Raw genomic sequence first — 12443 nt, forward strand, 5'->3', positions numbered from 1 at the left:
AAGCATTTTTCATTACTAACTCATAATAGCCTAAATCAGCCCTTTAGGTATTTGCTGCCGATTTAGATCTGTTACAGAGTAAATATTAAATCACTTAATTTTCTACTCAACATATTCGTCACTGACTATAATTTGCCTGACATAAACTGAATGTAATTTCAAGTTTATGGTACAATCAATATAACAAGAAATAGAGGATATTTGCAAGAGACAGCAGAATTCATACAAATATTAATGTGCTGGTCCCTCCAGGTGTTTTGACATTTCTTATTAGGAAGCTCTCTTTTCTATGAAGAGTGAAAAAAAAAGTCTTAAGATTCAAATAGGATTTTATAGTTTGCCAAGAGCTCTCCTGACCTCTGTCTTATGTTTTTCAAAATGAATAGTAACTCAAAGAAATGGTCAAGGCAATTTCTGTTTTCTGAAAGACACTGATGCTTCAGAAAGCTAATGATTCGTCCAAGGGACACAGTCGAAGAGTGGAGCTGGGCTCAGGCGTGGGTTTTCTGCCCCTCGAGGACAGTGATCTTTCGTTCCTACTATGTTGCTTCTCAGAATATTGTGCTTTGATATTTCTTTACGCATTAGTTTTAAGAAGCCCCACTCCAGGGCACTGAAAACACCAGCACACCCTGTCATTGGATCCACAGTTCTAACATTCTGAGGCCATCAAGCATGTGCTGGGATTTACTTTATGGTAACTGTGTCATGCAGATAGATGCCTGAAAAATAATCTCCAAGTGTCCCTGGTTACCACTTGTGTGCACTTGCGCTTGGTCAAGGAGAAAGGGGGGCTTCATGATGAATTCCAAGGGGGAAAGAAGCTGCTCTTTCTTTATCAGGAGCTCAGAACACCTCCAAGTAGTCTTCATCCTCTCTGTTCCTTTCTTCAGCAGCTTCCTCAAAGGGACAAATTAAATTCTTACAAGACCATCTTTTTTAAAATTTATTTTTATTTATTTTCAGCATAACAGTATTCATTGTTTTTGCACCACACCCAGTGCTCCATGCAATCCGTGCCCTCTCCAATACCCACTACCTTGTTCCCCCAAACTCCCACCCTCTGCCCCTTCAAAACCCTCAGGTTGTTTTTCAGAGTTCATAGTCTCTCAGGGTTCACCTCCCCTTCCAATTTCCCTCAACTCCCTTCTCCTCTCCATCTCCCCTTGTCCTCCATGCTATTTGTTATGCTCCACAAATAAGTGAAACCGTGTGATAATTGACTTTCTCTGCTTGACTTATTTCACTCAGCATAATCTCTTCCAGTCCCGTCCATGTTGCTACAAAAGTTGGGTATTCATCCTTTTTGATGGAGGCATAATATTCCATAGTGTATATGGACCACATCTTCCTTATCCATTCGTTCGTTGAAGGGCATCTTGGTTCTTTCCACAGTTTGGCGACCATGGCCATTGCTGCTATAAGCATTGGGGTACAGATGGCCCTTCTTTTCACTACATCTGTATCTTTGGGGTAAATAGCTAGTAGTTCAATGGCAGGGTCATAGGGAAGTTCTATTTTTAATTTCTTGAGGAATCTCCACACTGTTCTCCAAAGTGGCTGCAGCAACTTGCATTCCCACCAACAGTGTAAGAGGGTTCCCCTTTCTCCACATCCTCTCCAACACATGTTGTTTCCTGTCTTGCTAATTTTGTCCATTCTAACTGGTGTAGGGTGATATCTCAATGTGATTTTAATTTGAATCTCCCTGAGGACCAGTGATGATGAACATTTTTTCATGTGTCTGATAACCATTTGTATGTCTTCACTGGAGAAGTGTCTGTTCATATCTTCTGCCCATTTTTTTTAATATGATTGTCTGTTTTGTGTGTGTTGAGTTTGAGGAGTTCTTTATAGATCCTGGATATCAACCTTTTGTCTGTACTGTCATTTTCAAATATCTTCTCCCATTCTGTGGGTTGCCTTTTTGTTTTGTTGACTGTTTCCTTTGCTGTGCAGAAGCTTTTGATTTTGATGAAGTCCCAAAAGGTCATTTTCGCTTTTGTTTCTACAAGACCATCTTTAAATAAACTAGACTTGTGTTGGCTTCCTTGCATTTGCATAGAAATTAAAGGAAGACAGTATTTTTGTTACAAAAATAACTTCTTAATAACAGCTTGATATGAGCTAATTGTTTGCATGGCTTTGCAAGCAGGGGCAGGAATTATTACATGGATTGTGCACTGTGGCGTTGGCCTTGGGCATACTCAGCTGGGCTCAGCCCCCGGGGAGCCCCCAGGGAGCCCTCAGAGTGTTCATTTTTCCAAAGAAATGAGCTCTAGGTTCCCTTTGCACTGAATATGAGAGCAGTTAATGCCCTTCCCCAATAAATTGGTAAGATTGCCTTTAGCAATAATGATGATGATGATGGTCATAATTCTTGTGTCCTCCTGCGTCAAACATCAGACTATCTGCTTAATACGATAGGACACAGACTCTGAAGCTAAACTACTGAGTTTTAATCCTTCCTCCTCCATCAACTAGATATGTAACTGTGTTTGAGTTATATCACCTTATTATACCTTGGTTTATGCATCTATAAAATGGGAACAATATATTCCTTTTTTACTTTGTCTTATTGTGGGAGTCGATGAATTGTCATACATCAAGAGCTGAGAACAGCGAGGGCACATGGTCAGAACAGAATGAATGGCAGTTTTTACTGTCACTCTGATGCTGATAAAATCACGCTGGCCCCTCGAACCACTGGAGTATCGAGAAACATATTTACCCTGACTTTACTCCTTTTTCCTAACTGCAGAAAAACTGAAGGCTTAGACAAAATTTTCCTGACTTGGTCAAGGTCTAACATCTAGTAAATGGCTGAGCCAGGAGTAGAACTTATTTGCCCTGGAGTGTGATAATAAGTTCTCAAATCAGTCGATATCCTAGCCAAACTGGCCAAGCAGCCTGTCGTCAAGGACTTGAAGGGAAGGGAAGTCAATGACCTTGAACGTGTCACGGAAAGGATATTGGATTTGGAATTGGGTCTTATCCTGACTCCCGCTCTCATTCACTCAAGCCAGTTAACTTCTCTGAGTTTCACTTTCTTTAAAAATGACCCTGATCTTACCCATTCTATAGGATTGTTTTGAGAAGGGAAGAAATACCATATTTGAGAGCATTTTGTAAATTCAAATGTCATATAAAAAATCATTAAGTTTTAAGATCTCACAGATGGTTTTTTTTTTTTTTACTTATTTATTTATTGCTGTTTCTTTATTAAACTGCCTAAACCACCTGGTTATTTCTTGCCCCATAGATGGAAGCCAATGGTTTCTTTAACCTACTAGTGTACAAATCAGGCTTGAAACAAAGGAAAATGTCCCAAACCATAAAAATGGGGACCCCATCCCTCTCCCCTAGAAAATGTACAGTTTTTAAAATCCATTAATTGAATGATGCATCCATTCACTTATTATCTTTCCTTCTACATCCAGGCATTATGCTGGGTTATAGGAGGAAAAATGCACAATCTTTGTCCTTAGGAGGCTAATCAACTTCATAAAGAGATAATTATAACCCACTGTGTTAAGTGGAGTACTATATAATTGTACTAAGGAAACCTTTATCTAGGAAGGGGGTATACAGAAGACTTCCTGGAAGAAATGACATCTAAGCTAAGTCATAAAAAAAAATAATTATTGGTAGCTATGTCTATGGCTTACAGTGGCTCAATGGCCTGACCTTAGGGTTAACTCAGTCCAGAAATGACTGAGGAAAATCAATGTCTCAGCCACGAATATCCTTCAACATCCTACTGACCGCATGGGGCTATTCCACTGCCAGTGTCTTGGGGCAGATGTTTGCAAACCTAGCTTATTGAACATGTGAAGTTCTTACAGTGGATCACGCTTGCCTTTCCCTCTTAGAACGACCACAAAGAAATACTCACTTCTATGTCCATGCTAAGGCCGAAGGTAAGAGTGAACTCCAATGAGAGTCTTGTAGGCCCTAAGACAAAATGAAGGGAGTAAGATAAAATCAGACCAGAATTCATGGGTGTGAGTTTCTGCCTCTGAAGGAACAGTCTCCTTGCCTCTTGAAAAGATTTTGGGGTTGGAACACCTGTGGGCGTTGCTCCATAAATGTCATCTAACCTGCGGTAAAAATAGTGGAGCTTGCATCATTTTGAGAGTTTACTGACTTCTGTAAAGGCGAAAGGTTTGGACTGCTAATTAGGTTGTGGGGAAAGGGAGGACGGCTCAGAGAGGAGCCGGAGGGATGTCGTCACAGCGCTCTCCTCCGCAGCTGGGCCACACAGACATTTCTGATTCCAATTTGCTTGCTTAGAACTGGCTAGAAAAAAATGGGCTGAACTTTGGACATCGCAGGCTGACTGCTGTTTGTCTATGTGACTGAGAAGTGAAATGTGTCCCCTAAGGACCCAAGGTGATGGAGTGGGCGGGAAGGAGGTGGGGAGGGGGCTACTTTGGACTCAGATCTTATCATGATCATGTGGATCCTTGACCCCTGCATATACGAATTTATTCTCTGATTTTTGCCTCCCATGGTTACGTTGTAGCAAGTGGTGGGTGGACCAACACTGTGATCACTACAAAAAAAAATTAGTCACAATACCTGCTGTGAGTTAAGAGAAGTGCGCTCTGAAGGTTGCCTTGGAAATTTAGATGCGCCATCTAGTGGACAGAGTGGAGATTTCCCCATGATCAAAGTGGTCCTTCTTGGCACTGGGAGTAGTTCACCTAGATGCCTTCCTAAACACTTCCTCTCCCAGAGAATCAATTCCCCTTTCTCACGTGGTATGTGTTTGAAGTTGTTTTGAAATCCATGGGTCCCCGTAAAGCTCATCCCCTTCTAGAAATCAGCTTGTTCCAGCACTCCTTTCCTGTCTGCCAAAGCCGGTTTAATTAAACTGGGTCTCGTGGGAGGGGCCGAACTTTACCAATTAGAAGACAGAGCAGAACAGGGCAAAAGGGCAGGTGTGGGCAAGGGCCAGAGAGAGTGAAGGAACCCCCAACCCCACCCACACACACCTGCCCAGGGACAGAGAGAGCGTCTCTGGGACTGCAGAAGGAGTTCATATATGGTGCCTTGGCCAGACCCTGAAAGACGCTGTCACGTCTACAAGGTTTGAGGTCTGGCATGGAATGAGGAGCCCACCGTGGGTGTAAGCAGTGATGTGGTGGGAAGAGAGCTGAGGTGCTGAGATAGCTTGGTGTCCTGCAAGGAGAGGCTGGAGGCAGGACACCTGTGTGCTCCGTGTGACCTGGTCCAGCCGGGAGTGGGTGAGGGCCTGAATTACAGACTTGCAGTGAAGAGGGATGAGGAATGCAGTGAGGAATTTTTGGGATGGATGGACTGTGCAGGATGAGATAACCACCAAGTTATGGAACATGGCTCCCAGGGGCAGAGGTGGGAACGGGGCTCTAACCACTGATCTTGCTGCCTTGCCCACGGCCACGGCCCTAATTTGTTGGCAGGTAGAGAGTAGCAGATTGGGAGGCTCTGCTTGATTATCTCTATTTTCTTAATGAGGAGGAAGGGAGTAGAGTGCCGTCAGGAGCTTGGGAGGCGGCTTGGAAGGGGGATCCGAGAAGTGAGAGCCTGGCTGAAGACCAGAGATCCCAAAGCTTGGGCTCAACACTGCCCAGTGATGTGGGCATCGGCCCAGTAGGGTCGTGCCATTTTCCCTGGCTACATGGGGGTGCCAAAGCAGGCGGATAGGGTAAGGTTTGCGGGAGGCCAGAGAGGAAGAAAACATAACCCCATCCCCATCAGCCCTGTCCTTTAAAAACAAACCATTGACTGCAGTCAGCACTTTGAGACGTGGTAGCTTTGTGGTTAAGAGCTCCTTCCCGCCTTGTCTACCTGCAAGGCCTTTACTCTGCAACCTTCCGATTCCTCATCCGGAGAGCAGAGATTGTAACAATGTACACAGGCCCTACAGAGAGTGTGATACAATGTGATCCTTTATACAAGGAGCTTGGCCCCAGAGAGCCTAACACACTGTTGGTGCTAAATTGAAAGTAGCCATTCTTTGCGGGGGACGGGGACGGGGATGAGCATCTCTCAGAACAGTCCGTACGTGGTCTATAAAGAATAAAGAACTTACAGCATCACTCCAGAATTTAACATGTATTCTGCCACTTGGCCCTCTGGCCAGGACGGAGTTCATGGTTGATTGTCCTATCGTTCCCCCTCTGTTTCTGGTGTTCGACTTGAATGATGACAAAGAGACCTCGCTCATTCGAATGTAGACAGACTACATGTATCTCATTGACTCTCTTTCCTCAGCAGCTAGGCATTTTTGCACTGAGGCAATCTATAAAACCAAAATATGATATTCAATCTTGGCTAATTTGGTAGTTAAATAATAAACTTCTTTAGGCTTTTCATGGAGGACAAAAACAACAACAACAAAGAAAAACCTTTTCACTTCTTTCTGCCTGTGCCTGTTTTCATGGGGAGAAGGAATTACTATAATTAAAGCGGGATTTTAAAAACACCCACATGGAGGGGCACCTGGGTGACTCCATCAGTTAAGCGGCTGCCTCTGGCTCAGGTCATGATCCCAGGGTCCAGGGATCGAACCCCGCATCAGGCTCTCTGATCAGCAGAAAGCCTGCTTCTCCCTCTCCTTCTGCCTGCCATTCTATCTACTTGTGCTCTCTCTCTATCCCTCTGTCAAATAAATAAATAAAATCTTAAAAAAAAAAAATCCACCCACATGGGAAAATAGCTAACATCCTCCCGAAGAGGTATGAGTCAGAGCCTGAGAGATGAGAAGTGGTTTGGATAAATGTGATTTATTATGTACGCAGAAAAAATACTAGGAAAGACAACAAACAGAGAAATGAAGCCACACACCAGCATGAAAACTGCAAGGCACTCCGGGGACCCTGCCGGAGACAGGGAGTTTGTAATTCTGTTTGAAATCGACATATTCCGGCCATAGAAAGGGCGCAGGTGTTGCCCTATAGTATATCTACCCTTCATGACTCCTGGGCATCATTTTGATTTGTACTTTTCTGACTCCGGTGGTTTTTCTGGGGGCCACATTTTCGAAAAAGCTTTTAGTGCTAAAACCACCCAACGCTCCTCCTCCTCCTGATTGCTGGAGTGTCTGGGAGAAGTAAGAGTTGAAAAACCTCAGTGCCACAGCACGCTGGGTCCACTCCCCATATACAGGAAATACTTGTAGGGATTTTCAAAGGCCATTTTAAGAACAATCAAAAGAAGTTTCAGGAGAAAATAACTATTAGAAGTGTGCAAGCTAAAAAAAACTTAATAGAAGACAAAGCTAAAGATGTCGTGGAGGGCTGGGAATAAATCCCAGAAAAGCTGCAATTCATCAGGACTGAAGGAAAGGCCTTTTCTGTTGGTTCATGGGTCACTGGTTTGTGAAACAAGAAACAAAACGAGAGTGAAATCTGGAGCCAGACACAGTCAGCGCCCTGGCCTGCTGCCTGGAACGTGGCCCACATGGGAGGGGGAGTGGGATGTGGGGCTCCGAATGGCAGGGGACGAAGCCGCCCGTTCATCAAAAGGCTCTGATCCAGTCAAGCTTGCCCGTTTCCCCATCATTCCTCCCAGCCCTTAAGGAGCCTTTTAAGATAGCATTTTCCTACCTGCTCCTCCCTGTGACATTTTCATCCCACGGATGTACTGTGGCCCTTTGGAGGGCCACAAGCCGTTGGCATCTCTAAGATTTGTGCCTTTCGAGAATGCCTTTCTTCACCCTTGGGAGTGCTGGTGCCCTCGGGACTTCCTACATGCCTGGCACTGGCACACAGTGCTTTGCCTCGTCCGTCATTCCCATTCAGCATGAGAGGCTTAGAAGGCTCGAGTAGCTTGTTCTAGGACAAAAAGGAGTCTCACAGCCTATTCTGTGAATCGCTATACCCCTGCTCACGTCAGGATCCCCCATGACCTGCCCAAACCACCATGCTTTTCTGCCGTCATGGCTGGTGTGCAGAAATCAGGTCCCTGTAATCAGGTTTCGTGGGACCATCACTGATGCCCAGGAGTTCCTTTTGTAAGCACCTTTCTCGGGACTAAGGGCAGTGGTTGTAATAACTGACGCAGACAGTGGTCCCCGGTCCCTGAGCATTGACTCTCTGTGTTCTGAACGGCAGAAGATGATGGGGAGTGAGGTCCCCATCACACCCCCAAGGAGAAGAGTGCAGTAAAGCCCACAAGTCACCGGGCCACCAAGGAGGAGGCAACAGTGTGGCCAGAGCACAGATAAGCTGGGGCGTCATGAGAGGTGGAGCTGGGGGCATGGGAAATGGGCCTCTGCCCTCACCCTCTCCTGTACCTTCCACACATCCAGATGGGAAGATGTAGCTTATAGATGCTGGGCACAGAAGACATGGAATCTCAGCAGCCAGGTAATCGGTCCGTGGCAGGGCCTGGGCATTGCTATTATTATTACTATTATTGTTATTATTATTTAATTTCCTAGGAGATCCTGCTTGCAGCCAGGGTTAGGAGTCTCCAAACCAGAGCAAACTTTTTTCCTTTGCTGGAAAGTCTGCTGTATTCCCATCTGCAGGGGTGACTCACTTCAGGGAGCCTCATGGTCACAGTGGTAAAGGACATGAAGGAAACACTCTGAAGGAAGTGACACGATCATAAATACTTTTGACTACAAATAACAAAAATCCTGGCCAGAATGATGCAAACAAACATGAGTGTATTTACTTATTGTTCCACTTACTGGAAAGTCTGAATGTAGACAGTGTCGAGCACTGGTTCCAGCCACTCAGACAACATCAGCACCAAAGTGTCTAGAATTCTCTTGGTTTTAATTTCATGGTTGCAAGACCGTTGCTGCAGCTCCAGCCATCACGTCTATATTTCAGCAGAGAGAAAGAAAAGCACCTACAGAAAACTTACTACTTACATCTAATTGGTTACAATTGTGTCATATGCTACCCTCAGCAATAAGAGAAGGGGATTGAGGATTCATTTGGCTGACCTTGTATTTCACAGAGACGGGTAGTATCTTTAGTTTTCAAAGGCTCTCTTGGTGATTCTGGTGCACTGCTCTCCAAGTGTGTCCTGTGAACTAGGAGTCATTGATCTTCTAGACCTACAGCCTCAATGAAGGGCAGTTTTGCCCCCAGCCCTGGTTGGAGGGTAACGCTTGGCAATGTCTAGAGGCATTCTGACTTATGACTGCAGGGGTGATACTGGCCAGCATCCTCTAGTGCACAGACAGCCCTACATCACGAGGAATTTTGTAGTCCAAAATAGCAACATGGTGGAGGCTAAGAAACCCTGCACTGGACCATCACAGAGACTTCCTGCTCAGTGTCTCCCTCTAGAACTCTACATCATGAAACACCCAGCCTTAACACCAGCGGCTTTGGAAGCACTGCTCCAACCCAGATGACCTCTATGTGTTTACCAAGGTGAGGAGCCAAGCATGTAGATCTCTTCATCCTAAAGCCCTAAAGCAAAGAAATCTTTACAATAATCATAATAATGCTCCATGCTCCACTTGCATGCTTTCAGCTCTGGGAAGCTCCTTCCCTTTTTTCACTTCCACATCCTACACCCCCTCTTTTTCTTTCAACTGAGATGCAAGTTACACAATTTTTTTTCTTTTTGAGAGAGTACATTGCATGAGCACATGTATGTGCACAGCGGTGGGAAAAGGTGAGAGAAAGAGAGAGAGAGAGAGAATCTTAAGCAAGCTCCACATTCAGCACAGAGCCCCATGCAGGGCTCAATCTCATGACTCTGAGATCATGACCTGAGCAGAAATCAAGAATCACTTAACTGACTGAGCCACCCAGGTGCCCCCAAGTTATACAATTTTTAAGTGTATAACTCAATGACTTTGAGTATCTACAACCATGCAGCTATGACTTGGTTCAAGATATAGAATATTCCCATCATCCCAGAAAACTGCCTTGAGGCCTTCTTAGTCATTTTCACCTCTGAAAGATAAACACTATTATGACTTCTTTGCCCAAGTATATATGTACCACCATTTATTTTTCCATCTTCCCGTCAAAAGACTTTTGAATTGTTTCCAATTGGGGACCATTGTTTTTGTTTGTTTGGTTTGGTTTGGTTTATTTTTTTGATCAACATATGTTCTGAGTTTTCTAGGACACATACCTAGGAGTTGGGTAGAGTTGGGTATCTAAGCTAAGTTATGTTTAGCTTTAGTATAAAATGCCAGTTTTCCAGAGGGGTTGGGCCAAATCACACAGCTGTATCAACAAATGTTCCAATTGCACTATGCCTGTGACAACACCTGGTATTGTCTTTTTAATTTCCATTCTGGTGTGTGTATAGTCCTGTCCAGTTGAGGGTTTTAATTGTTTTTTCCTAATAAGTAATGATATTATGCACCTTTTATTTGCTTATTCACTATCTTTTGTGAGGAACTTGAAGTTTTTTGGTCTATTTTTTAATTAGGCTTTTTGGTCTTTTTTCTTATTGATTATTAAGAATCCTCTATATATTCTAAAGAAACACCCCATTGGCTCAGAAATATTGTTTAGAGTTTCAAGAATTACTGCTGAAATGTCTTGCTCTTTTTCCCTTTGGAAATCAGAAAATGTTTGCAAATACAAAGTATTCATGCACAGAAGTTCAATGTGGTCTTTGCTGCCAAATACTTAATTCTCTTGTTGGATTATAAATGAGAAGTTTGCCCTTTGGCAGGGCAGTAAGGGCTCATGGTTTATATTGGGATTTTGATATAATATAAGATATTCCCTGTACCTCATTACCACTCTTTGTGATACCACCTTTTAGATTTTGATGTGTAGGAAAAGGAAAGCTTAAGAGGGAAAAATCACCAATAAAATACATATCTTGAATAATTTCTTGGTTCAGAAAGGCTAACTAACAATTATTCAAGATATGTATTTTCATAGACCTGATTTTAAATAGTCTTTTAAAACAATAGCAGCCACTGATCCTTTTCTCTGTACCAAATGCTTGACTAGGCACATTACATACTTTATCCCATTTAAGTCCACAATAGCTCTGTGATGTAAAAAATGAGGAAACAGAACCACAGAGAAGTTGGAAATGTACCCCAGGCAAAGCTGGGATTTCCAAATTCAAAGCTCATACCCCTGGAAAGAAAGATGACACCTTTCCATAGAATGAAGCTGAGAGTAAGCTTTGAACACAATTAAAATTGAAAACAATTTAAAATTTAAAATAGAAAACAAATCAACCAATATAAAACAAGACAAAAAGCAATATAAAACAAAACAAATTAAATATTTACAACAATATAAAATTAAAAACAATTTTATATCTATCCCGCCTGGGTATTGTCCTATGCACTTCCCTTTCCAACAGAGTGACTTGGAGTCTGTGTGCTGTGATCCGTGTTTAGGAGCCTCTTGAACTTGCAAGTCAATCCTGAGAGTGACAGCTCCGTGCGCTGAGATCACAGATGCTTATCTAAGACTTCCTCCGTGGGGTTGGACGAGGGCTGTCCAGGCGACAGAGTGAAAGGAATGGAAGGCAGCCTCTCCGCCCAGCCATCAGCTCCTGGTGAATCTGCAGTCGTCTCTCCCTTCAGGGGCTGGGCACCTAGGTAGGCATTTCTCTCTGAATACCAGGAACATCATTCCGTTCCCGCTGTCATTGGGAGCTACAATCTTCCTGCCAGTTTGTTATCACAATCATAAGGCAAGTTTTGTGCCTCCAAACTCTTTCCCCGGGGGAAATGAAATTTAAACGAAGGTCACAGAAAATTATAATTTCTGGCCCCATTAAACTGTGTTTCCCTGTCTTCTGCAACAGAGGAAGAAATTGGTTCAGATCACTTATGCACAGGGAAGAAAACAGAAGGTCCCAATAAAGCTATTCAAATGACTGATGGGGAAGCTTTAAGATATGGTCTATTCATCCCTTAAGATTTAAATGGATTTTTCACCATAAGGAAAATATATATATATATGCCGACTCTAGGTCATGCTCATTAAAAGTTACTCAGAAGTGACTAGTGCTTTATCTGCAGTGCATAGATCACTTGAACCCGATGGGATGTGGAAATTAGAATTGAAATGGCATCCTAACTTTCTCATGTGGATGGATCGGTGGCTCAGGATAAACCCCGGGCTCCATATTTTATTTAAGGGTAGTAACTATTTCTTAATGCACAGAGATCCTTCTGATGTCTTCTGTGTGATAGGTAAAAATAATTCTAGCACCTCCAGCACCTCTAGCTCGTCTCCAACTTCATCTGCTGCCCTTGCCCACGCTGCTCCAGCCCATGGCCTCCTGTCTCCATCCAACATGGCAGCCATGTTCCAGCTTCAGGCCCCAGGCACACCAACTGTCTCCTCTGACTAGAACACTCTTCCTTCAGAAATCCAAGATCTTGCTCCAGGATTGCCTTTTCAATGAGCCCACCCTGATCACCCTCATTAAAATCACCACCTGCCTCCGCCCCCCGCCCCATGCCTCTGACTCCCTTGATTCTGCTCTATTTCTTG

General features: G+C 43.7%; 1 long non-coding RNA gene across 1 annotated transcript; it reads right to left on the reverse strand.

Moving 5' to 3' along the window:
* Positions 1-1805: 1805 nt before the first annotated feature.
* Positions 1806-11338, reverse strand: LOC309860422. Its single transcript, XR_014309359.1, has 4 exons — positions 11264-11338; positions 8684-8817; positions 3896-3954; positions 1806-2050 (listed from the first exon to the last, which is right to left on the reverse strand). It is a non-coding gene; the product is annotated as an uncharacterized lncRNA (long non-coding RNA).
* Positions 11339-12443: the final 1105 nt, after the last annotated feature.

Source organism: Mustela nivalis (assembly GCF_964662115.1).
Source record: "Mustela nivalis genome assembly, chromosome: 2".
In the NCBI taxonomy this organism is placed as follows: Eukaryota; Metazoa; Chordata; class Mammalia; order Carnivora; family Mustelidae; genus Mustela; species Mustela nivalis.